Source organism: Zophobas morio, unplaced genomic scaffold (assembly GCF_036711695.1).
Source record: "Zophobas morio isolate AGI-343-1 ecotype UQ-CSIRO unplaced genomic scaffold, CSIRO_AGI_Zmor_V1 ptg000022l, whole genome shotgun sequence".
Classification (NCBI taxonomy): domain Eukaryota; kingdom Metazoa; phylum Arthropoda; class Insecta; order Coleoptera; family Tenebrionidae; genus Zophobas; species Zophobas morio.
In genome coordinates, this window is record NW_026972127.1 from 7,594,943 (window position 1) to 7,610,387 (window position 15,445).

General features: G+C 35.2%; 1 long non-coding RNA gene across 1 annotated transcript; it reads left to right on the forward strand.

Annotated features, from left to right (window-relative positions):
- Positions 1-1,274: 1,274 nt before the first annotated feature.
- On the forward strand, positions 1,275-2,371 carry LOC135133626 (uncharacterized). The gene is made up of 2 exons (XR_010281181.1): positions 1,275-1,564; positions 1,613-2,371. It is a non-coding gene; the product is annotated as an uncharacterized LOC135133626 (long non-coding RNA).
- The last annotated feature ends 13,074 nt before the right edge of the window (positions 2,372-15,445 follow it).

Here is a 15,445-nt window from a genome sequence, read left to right on the forward strand (position 1 = left end):
TGGCGCCGCAACACATACGCTCACAACGCACTTGGTTTGCACGTGCGCAAGATATCGGTGTACAACACGGAATGATTATTACATTTATTACACAAATTTTGGTTAATGTTTTAGCACGTACATGATATTTCTAATGTATAAATATATACAGAATTTGACAACAATCGATCCAGTAGTTTCGGAGACTATCTTTCTAATAAAAATCCAGACAGACAGACAGACAAAACCGGGAGACTTATTTTTTCGTACTCTGGGGCTCATAAGACGTCCAAAAAATATTAAAATAGTCAAACACTCGATGGTCGCGATTAAAGTACCTCCTTAGTTTACGCTGGTGAAATAAAAACCGAGTAATTATTAAGAACGATAACATAGCTATTTACGAAGTGTATAAACGAAGAATCATCTCTGGAAGGAATGTCGTCAATCTATAAAATAGGAGAGAAACAAAAATGCGAGAACTATGGTGGTATTAGATTCATGGTAAGAATTCTTGTTTTTTTATAGAACAAAAATACGAAGGAAAACAAGAGGAACATAATTTTATACAGACGATACGGTGGAATATCGAAAAATCAACAAGTTAGTAGCAAATGAACCAGGATTAGAAATAGCCAACATTAAAAAAATAGTCATAGAAAACATCACGTAGAAACAAATTATTTGTAATTTTTATGAAAGCTTCAATTTCGTTAAGAGTTAAAGAATTCGCCAACACTGCAGATTACCCAAAACATACGTGAGAACAGTGCAAAATTTTGTCATTGCATAAATGAATCAGGGATGTTAGGAGTTATTTTTAATATGTAGATTGTTATTATTATATTTCTTATTATAATTATACAGGGTCATTATAAAATATTGTAGTCAACTCACCTATGAAAAACAAATGAAATTTTTCTCGTGCCGCTAATCACCAAAATGATTTGAACTGTTTTGAAATGTCACGAACGTCCAAACAAATCTGTCAGATGTGTCAAAAATTGAAATGCCCGGTTCGCGGTTTAATTTCATTTTAAATAGACACGAGAAGACGCCAGGCCAGAGCATTAAGGGTTGCAGTGTTATCGAGCATTTGTGAACGCCACTGCAATACATTTCAGTTTCAAAAATTGTAAATTGTCAGAAAAACGTTTAAGGGCTTTGTCATGAATTACACCTTGGAAAGTCGATTGGAGTTGAACAGAATAAATCATCTGGTCTGTTTTGCAAAGAAGCAATAATTTTTCAAATAATGAAATCCAAAAAGTGAGGTTAAGTTTGTCGAAACCAATGAACACGGTAATTATTTAAAAAATTACATTTTTATAGGTACCCTGAAGGTAAAAATTGTGAAAAATCACGTAATGGACAATGGCAGAGCAAGTCTTATCACAGTTAACGAACACTATGAGTACCTAATGAGTTTTTGCAGTAAATAATTTTGCCAAAGTTGTGATCCCGCGAAAGTTCTGTTTGTAAATTGTAAGGAATCGTCAAAATATTGGTGCAGACATGGTTTGTGACCGGTGCTTTTCTCTTGAAAAAACACAACTGAAAGCCTTGATCTTCATCCCTACAATAGGTGAAAACTGCTATGTCCAAACATTACCTTCAGCTTTGCAGTTTCTAGATATCTGAAACATGCCAGATCTGCATAACAGGAATGTCAAAGAGGTTCTACCCAAAACACGCCCACATGGCCATCCTAATATCAAGATTTTTCAAAATTTCTATAACAAAAAAAGATGAAAAAATCAATAAAATTTCAGGAGCATAGTGTTAAGAGTTCTGTAGATGATTATGAGATCTCTTGAAACAACAGAATGTTTAATAAAGATTTTTAACTTTCCTAATAGTAAAATTACAATTATTACTAAACAGTAAGTTGAAGTAAGTTTTAAATTAAGAGAATGCAACTAACACCGAAAGAAAAATGAAAGTTACTGAAAATAAAAAACTTTATTGCAGTACCTACATACACTTTCTACATCTAATTTTGTTTATTGATCACATTCATTTACTTGAAAAAGTATCAGGCCTATGAATCGTCGTCTGGAAACAGCTAACCACACACCAACCTTCATTGCGTGTGATGGTGTTTCTTCAAAAGCGTGAGTATTTTCTATACACCAAATTCTGAAGTTCTGTCAGTTGACATAATAGCCTAACAGATGAAACCAGGCTTCATCAGAAAAGAACGACAAATCGAGAATCCCGTTATCGTCCATATCAGCTTGAAACCAACTACAATACCCAACGCGGCAAGGAAAATCAGCTGGTTGCAGCTCCTGAACCAACAAAATCTTGTATGGATGCATATGTAACTTCTCTTTTACGATTTTCTGACATGGGCTGTATGGTACTCCGGACAGTAAAGATTTTTGACAAAGCTTTATTCGGACTTTGTTCCATTCTCATCCTTAAATCTTCAACAACGTCTTCACTAACTTGAGGTCTCCCCGTCGGTTTTCACTTAGAAATGCTACCAGTGTCGTTAAATCTGGCCATAATTCGCCGTATAGCGTCTTCAAAGATTCTTCATCAATGACAACAGAACATTTCACTAGATACTCGTTTTTAGACGCCTCCACAGAGTACACTCCATCCCCATCCTCATTTAACACCCCATTACGGTAATAGGCATGATGATTGCGCCAAAGAACTAAAAAAATCATTTGTAACACTGACCATAGCTATTCCTCTGTGTTCATTACCTGAGATTATTTCACAATGATCTGTAGTTTTGATAAAAACTGTTTTTTGAGACACTTATTAAAGTTCTAACAAAGGGGAAGACAGCACAAATGAAAACAAGACAAGTCAATTAACGCACAAAGTGAGGGAAAACGTACCAGTACAAACGAAAAAATTATTGACATCTGACAGCATTTGATGAAGCGTTGAAACAGTGCAGCCGTTAATGTCAACTAATGTGGCGTAAAAAATAAAAATTCCAATATTAGTGTAATCCTTTCCACAAAACTGAAAAAGGCGGCACAAAATGTCACCAAAATCATGGCCTTCTTCGACTACAATATTTTATAATGACCCTGTACTTATAAGCAGAGTTAGGCACAGCCGAAGTGAAATGATGTAAAACAGGCATTTTTGATTTTTAAAGCATTTTAACATCTAAAAGAACTCGTATACCTGAGGAAAACCTAGAAAAAGAAGTAATTGTCATTAAGAATCCCAGAAGTTGTAGGCCACGACTGCAATAGCGCTGGCGATCGGACGGCAATGAGCATCACTTCCGCGAGGCCGAAGTCTGGCAAACAATAGTGATTGTAAGAAGACCAATTTTATTTTTCTTCAGCCTGAAAGCACCAACCCCGCAAGACTGGATTTTGTCTAGCATCTAAATATCACGCCAGAGGTAACACTGAATGAAACCAAGATTTAAAGGTGCTTGTTTCGCGGAAAATGGCAACGTTTGTCGTTTATTGCATATATTTTTTATCCATACAGAAAGCGAAGTCAAGCAATTTTACGCGCTATTTTAAAAGCGATGTTTTCCTCGCATGCATGACTTTATTTCGCGTGCTCTTGCAAAACTTGCTGAAAGTATTCCTTGACATTTCGCATGAATATTACATTGAAATACATGAGCATTGAAGACAGAATATTATCACGTATCGGTTTTTTTTATTCATCGTTACCTGCAGGTTTACTCGTCTGGCTGTCACAGCAGCTTCATTACAAACACTGTTTATTTTATTTTTTGTTGTAGCATTATTATTTTAATTGTCGAAGTCTGTAAAAATCACTCATTTATTTAGAAAAAGTTGAAATGAGAACCAGAATAGAATTATAAATCGGGGTGTTGTGAAACATGTATTATCAGCGAAAAATTGGGGTTTGAAATCGCCTCGAGGTATATTTTTGTGTTGACCGTCGAAAAAGCGCGTAGACAAACATTGACACAGTGTTAATTATTTTATTTTCTTATGCGAACGTTTTTATGCTTCGCAAATATGATTATAAATTCCATTTTTCCCACACTCGTCCACGATCTAGCGTAAAAATCCATGAATGAACCGTCCTCCCTCCCCTCCACGTCACACAGCTCCGGATACTCCTCACCACATGTCACAAATGTGGCACTTGACTAGAAATATCTTTAAAAGTGTTTTGGTTACTTAAAAATGCTTTCAGACCGAAGCTGTGCACTAGCAGATAGTACTCGAGTGCTGATCTGTGTTTTGTCATAAAGTCGATTCTTGCAGCTTTTATGCTTGTGCCGCTGCAACCGACATAAAGATATCCTCGAACAAATTTCAGATTATGGTACATTGTAAGCGATGATAATATTAATGGACAGGTAGACGCGAGTACACAAATAAAATTCCGGTTATACGATCCAGACGTTCATTAATCATTAAAAGTCAATCTGTTTTCTTTCAGTTTTGATAAGCTGCAGCAGAATGCGTGGCAAGTGGCAAAGCGTTAAAAGCACGGTTTGTGTGTGTTAAGTCGACGGTGTGACACTGTCAGTGTAAACTCAAATTATGACGGGATGTTTGAGTACTAAACGTTTATAGCTGCTTAACGTGCTCTAAAGGCAAATTGTGATGAAATCTGCGCTTTTTTAAACATGCGTGAGAAGAGGAAACATGGCAAGGATGATTGCCTGGAAGCAACGAACAGAGAAATAAAATGTAAACCGAAGATTAGCGTTTCGTTGTGAAGCTTATAATGTACAAAACTTGAACGAAATTATTTTAATCACATGTAAAATGTGTCCTTCTAGTTCTAAGAGTCTAGAACTGTACCTAGTTATTATTGTATGACATTTCTAGTTCACCGAACGAAACTATTAATTATTACATATCGACTTCTGTTCCACTTCTTATCACGTATTGGATAACAATTACCAATCAATATTCCCACTTAATCTAAGCCAAAAATTATTAAATTATTAAACCCACACTTGACCTAATATCAGCCATCCTGTTATCTCCTTAAACACAAATTCTTCCTCGGCGCTTCAATCATCATTACCGTTAACATGAAGCTTTGAGCTTATGAATGACTAATGAGAAAATTACATGGCACATATTTGGCTCGTCTAAAGCAGAACTTTAGTAGCGTGCTTGTTACGCGAAGCTTTCACAATTTAGGAATTCTCAAGCATCCATAAAATATTCACAAGCTCCGAGTAATGCTTAAAAAGATGCACTTTTCGTCCAAATTTCCTCCCTACGCGGTTCATAAAAGAATCATGCAAATATTTAAATTCGGTTTGGAATTAGTTCGGTAAATAATACATGCCGACCTAATACAATATCTGTGTTACAAGAAAGCAAAACGGTGGATTAAACGAGGTATTAGACATCTGTCAATTCCTACATCACTTATTCATAAGCAGAAACAAAGCTTTCACGGCAATAATACCGCAACGGACCCTGCAACCCCAACCCCATATACGCTGCTTGTAAATACACGAAAATCCTATCGGTGCAACGATCAATGCGTGTATGTAATGAATAAATTGCGTAATTGTTGGATAACGTGCGTTATTTATTAAACGGGTAATTGTGGGGATGGCTTCCTTAGGGGTTTCATAAGCGGATTAATTAGTCAGTACACTTTGCGGGAAAAATGCGATTTGGCTGATTTATTGTATCGTGCAAGCAGTTTAGTGTACAATTTGAACGCTCTCGGTGTATAAATACACGAACCCTTCTTTATGAGAAAAGTGTGGCTTTAAATATTGGGGAATCAAGATTTGTAATTAGATGGTCCTTGGAAAGGATTTGGCATGTCGGTGGTTAAAATACAGAGATACATTTTTAATGAAATAAGTGTAAAGATTAATTAATTTTATTAATTAAAGAAACCAAATTACAGTAAATGCTGAAAATGTTGCCGATTTTGTTGTAAGGATAAATGAGATCACGTACCTTAACATCTCTGCATTGTTTATTTCGTTAATTTCTTCTGGTCACTTCAATTCTTGCAAATGACAGGTGTTCGATAAAGATATTATCAAGAACTTTGGCAGATTTTACACAACTTAACGCTGATGAAATGGAAGTAGGTTATTTCCAACAAGATGGGGCTACAGCACCTTTTTTGACAACCGGACAGAGAATATCCGGCCCCCGAGATTTTTTAGTTTTATTCCTGGTAATCTTTTTTGTGATCGTATTTACGAAACACTACTAATTGAACACCTGTCAACAATTTGGACAAATTAAGGTTAACAATAATAGAAGAAATTAATGACATAAACAATAATGCCGAGATGTTGATCGATGACGTTAGAATCATGACCCGACAAAATAGTCCCTACAAAATAGCTTCACGACGAAAGAACTCCCGTCAAAACAGCCCCGTCAAAATAGCCAGCGATATGAAATTTTTGTAGATCAGGTCAGATCACATTAGGTCAGGTCAGGTTAGGTCAGGTCAGGTCAGCTCAGGTTAGGTCAGGTCAGATCAGGTCAGATCAGGTCAGGTCAGATCAGATCAGATCAGGTCATGTCATAAATATCTACCTGCTTAAGATTACTGGCCTGATCAAATGCTAGGAGAAAAATCTTTTAGCAATAAGAAAATGCAAATAATTCAAGTTATCTATAAAATATACAGCCTGTTATTGAAAGGTACGTACAAAATAAAATCGGCAATTGGTCTCGAAGTATAGGTGCTAAAAGTAAAAAAAAGTTCAGGTAAAAGTGTTCTTTTAGAGATAAAAATTATTAAAATTTATGTCCAAATTCCTTGTACGCCTCTGATAAAAAGATCATCTTTCGTTTCTATATTTAGTCTTGACAAAAGTTTTATTGTTACAGTTGCTAGGATTTACAAAAATAAATTAATTTTATCTATTTAGCCTTCAGTAGCGTCTAGAAAGGTTGGATAAGGGTTAATTTTCCGTTTATAATTTTGATAACACAAAATAAATTTTTCAGACTTCTTAGACTTCGCGAATAACTGTCAATTTTGTTGTACGTACCTTTCAATAACACCCTGTATAAATATAAAACTTGTCAAAGTTTTCAAAACCATACGTTTAAAATGTTCGCAGTTAATTTTAGGTCCCGTGGTATTTTATTTTCGGATACATTTAAAGGAATCTGGTATTTTGTTTCTCAATGAAGTTGGAAACTCTTTTGAGCTTTTAGTGTTTTATTTTTTATGAATTTGAAAAAGTCTTCAGTGCTGCAGTGTTTTTGCTTTTAATTCGGGAGACTCTTGAGTACCCATGATGTATTGTTTTGGGAGCTTTTTTTTGTAATTTATTTAAAACAATTTTGGGGGACTTTGGTGTTCCATTTTTTGAAAATTCTGCCTGACCTACCTGTTTTTGAGTTAATTTTGGGCCCCGTGTTTTTTTTTTAATTTAAAACAATTTTGAGCGTCTAGTTATGCATATTTGGAAAGAATTTAAAAGTGCTGTGGAGGCTCTATAGTGACTTTTCTTATAATAATTTAATTAAATTTGTTAGAGGATACAGGTTTATTCAAAAAATATTGGGTACTGTCATTCTATCATTTATGGCAAATCATATGTGATTCAAGCTTTACTGTCATTTTGACAAATATTAGCACTTTTAAAAAATCTATTTTATCAAACGATGCTTTTGATATCATTAATATCCTACAGATATGACACTATTGTCAGTAAATTAGGTTATCTGAATAAAGCACATTTTACAAGTTATGCTGCCCAATATTTTGTGAATAAAACTGTACGTCATTTGCCAAAATCAGTCTTACCTTAGCAGGTACTAGCCCCGCCCACCCGCCCTCCCTTTTCTTAGAGGCTATCTCATTTGCCAAAATCACTCTTATCAGAGCAGGTACTAGCCCCGCCCACCTACCCTCTCTTTTCTTAGCGGGTATGTAATTTGCCAAAATCGGTCTTCTTTTAGCAAGTATTAACCCCGCCCACCCGCCCTCTGTTTTCTTAGTGGGTATGTCATTTGCCAAAATAAATCTTATTTCAGCAGGGACTAGCACCGCTCACTCATTATTAGCCCCGCCCACCCACCCTTTATTTTCTTAGAGGATATCTCATTTGCTAAAATCAGTCTTTTATTAGATGTAATTTCACCACGAAAGGGTACAGGGGCGGGGCTTAGGTTGCGTGACTTGTAGTCGGGCTAGCAGTGGCGTAACATCGATGTATTGAGAAGGGAGGCTCGGCTTCCGCTGAGTTATATTTCTTTCAAAAACAATTAAAAATTGGTAAAAAAATAGGCTTATGTAACAATAAATTATTACAATGTATCACAAAAAATTTGGTATTTTTAATTCCTATTAAACGAGTTTATAATGTGACGGATTTTAGCATTAGTAAAAAATTTCACGAGCCCGCATTATAAACCAGTATCATACGCTATTTCATAGTCGACTAGTCTTAAATCAACAGTTAAATCTTTAAATAAAAGCGGGGATAAAACCCTGAGAATTAGCAACCCATGACAATAGTCACATGGTTTTTAATTTTCTGACACAATTTGTCAATACCGTAAAATTGGATTATAATAAGGCTTAACGTTTTCTGTTTTTAACCCCGAAGTAATAATCACAGTTCATATTTTAGCATAATTATCGTTTATAGAGCTTTGACTGTACACTGTACCGTAATTTAGTACTTTTTACTTCTTTTAGTTACTTTTTATTCAACTCATACATGATAATACAGCATTAATAAACCTTTAAATTCATTTTCTATAATGTCAACGCTAATAAAATAATAGAAAATTGATATTTTTATTAATATTCATCGCTGCTGCCACTGCTTTCACGATATTTGTAAGGCCAAACCAAAATAATGATTTGCGCGCTCCCACCAGCTGTACCCTTTCGTGATGAAACCTGCTCTAGCAGCTACTAGCCCCGCCCATCCACCCTCTTTTTTCTTAGAGGATATCTCATTTGCCAAAATCAGTCTTATCTTAGCAGCTACTAGCTATTCCCACCCACCATCTCTTTTCTATAGGATACCTCATTTGTCAAAATCAGTCTTATCTTAGCAGCTACTAGCCCCGCCCACCCACCCTCTCTTTTCTTAGAAGGTATGTCACTGGCCAAAATCAGTTTTATCTTAACAGCTACTAGCCCCGCCCACCCACCCACTCTTTTCTTAGAGGAGATCTCATTTGCCAAAATCAGTCTTATCTTAGCAGCTACTAGCCCCGCCCACCCACCCTCTCTTTTATTAGAGGGTATGTCATTTGCCAAAATCAGTTTTATCCTAGTAAATACTGATGACTAAGTTTTACAAAAAATGATCAAAATTTGGAAGCATTACGAGCAGGAATTTTGAACATGTTCTCTAGTGCTCAGTTGGTTATGCTTTAATGGATTTTTCTTTTGTTGTGTTTGTTTATATGTAATTTATAAATGTCTTATGAAATGTTTTTTTTTTTGTTTATTTGCTACTGAAAAATAACAGCTTGTTTTATTAATGACTACTGGTTGTTATGGTTATTGTCCTAAAAAAATAAAAGGTATATTTCAGTCACTATCGTTACTACGAAATCAGAAAGTAAGCCGGAGGTATTCACGCATTAGGTTTGTGCAGTGTTGCCAACTTTATTTTTATAAAATTACGTTTTTTTCGTAATTTACTTTATAAAGAATGTTTTTATTATTTTTTTGAGCATCCAGACACCCTCTTACATAACGTACTGAAGAGTTAATCCGCCAATTTCCAGATACTCGGTATAAAAGTTATCAGAAGACACAATTTTTTTTTTATAATTTTTCAAAGAAGCGGAATTTGTTGGAATGTATTTCAGGGGCGATAAAAGTTCTGTCGAAGTAATCTTGTGAACTAATTTTTTTGATTTATGATCTAGTGTTCGCTGGCCATAATGTCACCAAATTACGTAGATCGTCTTTTAGAACAGACAAATTGTTATGGTTGGTTATGGATAATTTCGCAGTTTAACAACATAAATTGTGCTTTTTTTATTTTCACAAATTCGTTTCGCTTGTTGTTTTTCCAATTTTCGACAAAAATCAACCTTTTTACTTCCAGAGCGTAAGCTAAGGAAGTATAGTAATTGAGTCCATCGGGCAGTTTCACGTTTTCTTGACGTTTCATGACCCCAAGGGTACGAAAACATGATCTCCCGTTTCCGTCTCTGTAGTCTGTCTGTCTGTGTCGATTTTTATTAGACAAATTATCTCCGAAACTATTGGGGTGGGATTTTGTTTCTACCGATACGATACGAAGCGATAAATGACAAGGACGAAAATATAAATTTCAGATGCGAAAGAAAAAGACGACCACATTTTATCGGTTCCCATATTTTATCGTTATAGAAATTATCCCCCTGGGGTGGGATTTTATTTCTTGATCGAAGTGATAAATTATCACTTGCGATAAATGTCATTGCGTAGCTTTTAAATGCAAAGTTTGCATTTATTCTTTGCATATAAGCTTATTAAATGCTCAAAAGTTTGCAATTACTTTAATTTTAAGAACTTATAACTCAAAATTACCATTTTGAACTTCTATTTTGACATAAATTTCGAGGTTATGTCTCCAAAATTTATCACTTCATTCAGAGCTATCGAGAAAATATCACTCCATGAAGACTTGATTTCGTGTCAGAATCGAGAAATGCGAGAGAAATGTCTCACCAACTCAGCCTCTCAACCAATCAGCAACGAGATTTTATCGCTATCGAGTTTTTTTCGATCGAGAAACAAAATCGCACCCCTAGACACAATATAATTCAAGATATAACCGTCCATAGTCCGTCCGGACGGTCGCACGTTCGATGCCAAACTTGGCCTTTTTTTTTATTTTACGCTGTGACTACTATTATCTATTTTAATGACGTCATCAGAAATTTTTTAATGATCAAATTAAGAACGAAGATGTTAGAATACTCACATCGTCCTGTGTTTGGCAGACATTCAGATTAAACAAATTCCTACGTGTCATTTTTTCGATGTATAAACACACGAAGTTAAGCATGTCATTATTGCTGAGAGGTCATGCCATTTTTTCCCGTTGGTTATCTGCGTTAAATGTATTTTACATTGTCCGTATTTGTGGGACGTGGCGGAATTTGCGCTTCCACGGCGCAGGGGCTGCGGGGGGTGTTATTACATAGAGATTACCACAAAACAAAAATCACAAAATCAAATTTTATAATTTTTCAAAAAAGCAGGATTTGCTAGATTTGTACTTTAGGTGCGTGGGAAATTCTGTCAAAATAAAGTTCAACCAATTTTTTTAAAGCTACGTCTTTATTTGAGAATGATTCAAAATTATCCAGGTGTGTTTTGGCAACAGAAGCAGCATTTTTATCTCGAGTACTCTCAGTACAGGAAAGGAAAAAACTACTTTGACTCACTACTGGCATGCAACAATTAACCCGTCAGAAATAACATTTTGCTTAAGTATAGACCACCACTTGCGATAATCTCAAATTGCAACTTACTGTACAGGCCCGTAACGACACGTGTCTCATTTCCTCGACTACTTTTCTTATCTTTCATACATTTTCCCGTTTAAATTTCCTTAATTCGCAATTACCACCACAAAGTGAAGATAATTTCCTCCAGCTGTGGCAGTCGGGTCTTCGCAGCCGCAACTCCTACGACAAATTTAATGTGATTCTTTTTAAAATATAAATAGCTACCGAACTACGTGTACACCTTCTTCGCAACATTCCACCTTCATGATTCATATGCATTCATCAAGTTGTCTTGTTGCCACCGTATTGTGTAAGCCCCGTATAAATATTCGTTAACTTTTTTCAAGTCTGCCTCCCACATCCTTGCTTTCCCATGGTTAGCATACCACCCAGTCCTTAATCGACTGTGTCCCCTCCAAAGGGTCCCCTCACAAAGGTTAGCAAAGGACGTATCAAGTTTCCTTTCTTCCCCGTCATCATCTTGCCCTGATGAGGGCTCCACACACTCAAATTTAAATTGGAAAATGATCGAGTATCGAATTTCATACGGTTCCTTTCGCATGGGCGCCTTCATGGGGGCTGATTTTAATAATGAAGGCGACGACGTCGCGATTTCCGCGCAATTTGTCGTTTGTTTCGCAAAACGGTCGTAATTCATTTGAGAAATGAGGCGTATCCACCTCATGGGACGGCGGCGTACACCCACGGAGTCGCGAAGTGGCCGAATGACTCCCCAGCATTTAAATTTAGACGATCGTTTTCATGGGTCTAAATGCACCGTGACTGTACTTCCTCTGCGCTTGCTTTACGTGTCACTCCGAATCGAAACAGCCATTCTTCTTATTAATTCAAAACGCTTTTACGGAGATCCTCTTGTCTTTCTTGTCTTTCTGCCCACCACATGTGGGGCTTGCATGTGACATTGTTTAGTTTAAAATGTCACACGTCACGGAAGATGTATTGGACTGGCTGAAAAGGGGTGCTACAAATTGGATTTTTTACGAATTGAGGTTTTCGCCTAATTTTATTATGGTTTAAGGAGTGTGAAACGTTGTTAGGGACGCGCCAGATAAAAGTTTTATTTGAACGCGGAAATTTGTAGAATATTCATTACCAGAGCGTTTGTCGTTCCAGAAGTCTATTTAATGGAAGCTTTTGCGGGGAAAAGTTGGTAAATAGCGAACTCGAGTAAACATAGAAACAAAACACACTGTTCAAACAAAAATTGCGGTCACATATAATCGTAAAAACTAGACCGTGGAAAACAAACTGACTGTTTGGGAGTTGACGAGTAGATGGCTTTATTAGTGACATTTATTATTTTTATTTACTCTCATCGTTTTCTTGTTGTATATTGGTCAAAAGCGTGGAAAAATCCCGACACACCAAAATATTCGAAATTGGAGATTCCGTTTTATTTTAAGTTCATTTTTCTCTTAAATTGCGCAAAAATAAAATTCAAAATCACTATTCACGGTTACGTAATAATGGCGTGAAATGACATTTCAAGTAACTTTTCGGAGTTTATATTTTTTCTTCTGATCTAAATTCTAAACGCTGTGATAAAAGCAAAGGGTCATACTAATTAATTAATACGGCGTTTCATAGACGTGGTAGCTCAACAATCATTTGTCGAATCATTTTCACAGTCATCGAATTGTTAAGATTTTATAAAATTTGCGTTTCACGTACGTAAATTGGACAAAATTTGGGAATACAACTGTTTTGAGAATTTTGAATCAAAACTTAAAATTAAATTTTAGAAATATAAAAAACATCAACGATTATTATCTGAGGAGGAAAAAAAAGAGAATGGAATTTTGTAACATAATAATGAAGCGTGCTACCAGTATAATATTTTCGTTAGATCGTGAAGCTGCCAGATGTTTTGAGGATTTGAGGATTATGATGCTCCGAGGACTTGAGGATAATGATATTCTGAGGAGTTGAGGATTATGGTGTTCTGAAGATTTGAGGATTATGATGCTTTGGGGATTTAAGGATTATGGTGTTTTGAGGATTAAAAGATTATGGTGTTCTGAGGATTTGATTATTATGATGATCTGAGGATTTTAGGAATATGATGTTCTTAGGATTTGAGGATTATGATGTTCCGAGGATTTGAGGATTATGATGTTTTGAGGATTTGAGGATTCTAATGCTTTGAGTAATTTAAGATTCTGGGGTTCTAAGGATATGAGGATAATGGTGTTCTGAGGATTTGAGGATAATGATGTTCTGAGGATTTGAGGATTATGGTGTTCTGAGGATTCGAGGATTATGATGTTTTGAGAAATTGAGGATAATGATGTTGTAAGGATTGGAGGATTATGGTGTTTTGAGGATTTGTGGATTATGCTGTTCTGAGGATTTGAGGAATATGGTGTTCTGATGGTTTGACGATTATGGTGTTCTGAAAATTGAGGATTATGGTGTTCTAAGGATTTGAAAATTATGATGTTCTGAGGATTTGAATATTCTGGCGTTATGAAAATATGAATTTTATGATGTTCTGTGGATTTAAGGAATATGATGTTATGAGAATTTGATGAGGATATTGGTATTCTAAGGATCGAAGATTATGGTGTTCTAGGGATTTGAGGATTATGACAAGGGAACAGCTCGAACATTTTTCCCGACAGTAAATAATGATTAATATTTGACGGTTAACGTAGAACATTTTGTCAAATATGATATGTTGAGTGGGAATATCGTTAATCAAAATTAATACGTCACTTAAATTTTATCAAATAACCTACTCTTGCATTTATGTGTGATTTATGAATGCGCCTTGATTTTCACTTTCTGAGCGTGAGTTAAGGAAGTATTGTACTAGGGTGCATCCGACGAATATGAATGTTTTCTCGATACTAGACATCTAGAATTTTGAGAAAAAAATCAAAATAGCATAACAACGTCTCGCAATTTAGCTGTGAAACTTCAAAACCGAATACTTTGAAATATTCTGAAGGTTTTAAAGTCAACATAAGAATTGTAAATCGTTAATGCAAATTTTGCCGAATAAATTCTACCTAAAATTTTATCAACGGTTTCATATTTTTTACATTTACTTATACAGGTTAACTTAAAAATATTATTGAATAGGAATATCAATTTTATTCATCAAATGAAGAAAGCCTCACCCCAATTTCTCGATAATTTGAGCATATAGTACTATTATTATTAGTATTATTGCACCTAATTCAAGGTGATATACGAGTTATTGCTAAGATATTGATGACGTTAGCATAAAATTTTGTTATGGAGAAACTCACTTGAATTATAACTATAGTATGCTCCTTTACCTGTATTTTGATAACTCATTACTACCTTTTTAACTTATAGCTGTTATCACAAAAACGCGAAATATAATTTTCTAATTTTTCGAAGAACCTGTATTTGTTCGCCTGTACTTCAGGCAAGAGGGAAGTTCTGTGTAAATAACTTTAGACCAGTTTTTTACCCTAGGCATCAAATTTTCGTAAAACTGTATAACAACGTTTTATAAGCGACTATATTTTTTTGAAATATCATAAAATAAAATTGTAGGTATATCTAATTTTTCAAAGAAACAAAATTTGTTGGACTGTACTTCAGGGGCGAGGGAAGTTCTGTCGAAATAACCTTCGAACAATTTTTTCTACAAAATAAAAAAATATACCTTAAAATCAACTGGGAGGAACGTGTGAATTTATCTAATGCAAATTTATACACCGGCCATTGTCTATATAGAACTTTTGCAATTTTTTAGCTGATGATGAAAATGTATCGTCTACTATTAATGTTAATAAATATGTTATTAGATAGAACTTTTCTAGCACCTGATATCTAATTAAGCAAATCCAGGTTTTTAGAACAAAATATATAGATTACAGTCTCCGTGTAAGAAAAAAAAAATTGGCCCGTGAGGAGATCGAATCGGCGACCTTCAAGTTATTAGCAGGGGTGTAACCATCTCAACCATAGGTACTTCTAAACGGTTTTTGCCTAGAGTGAAAACTGATATTTTGAAGTGACCTCATCAAATCGTTGGTGGGGATAACAATTAAACAAATCTTGGTTAGTGTTTTAGT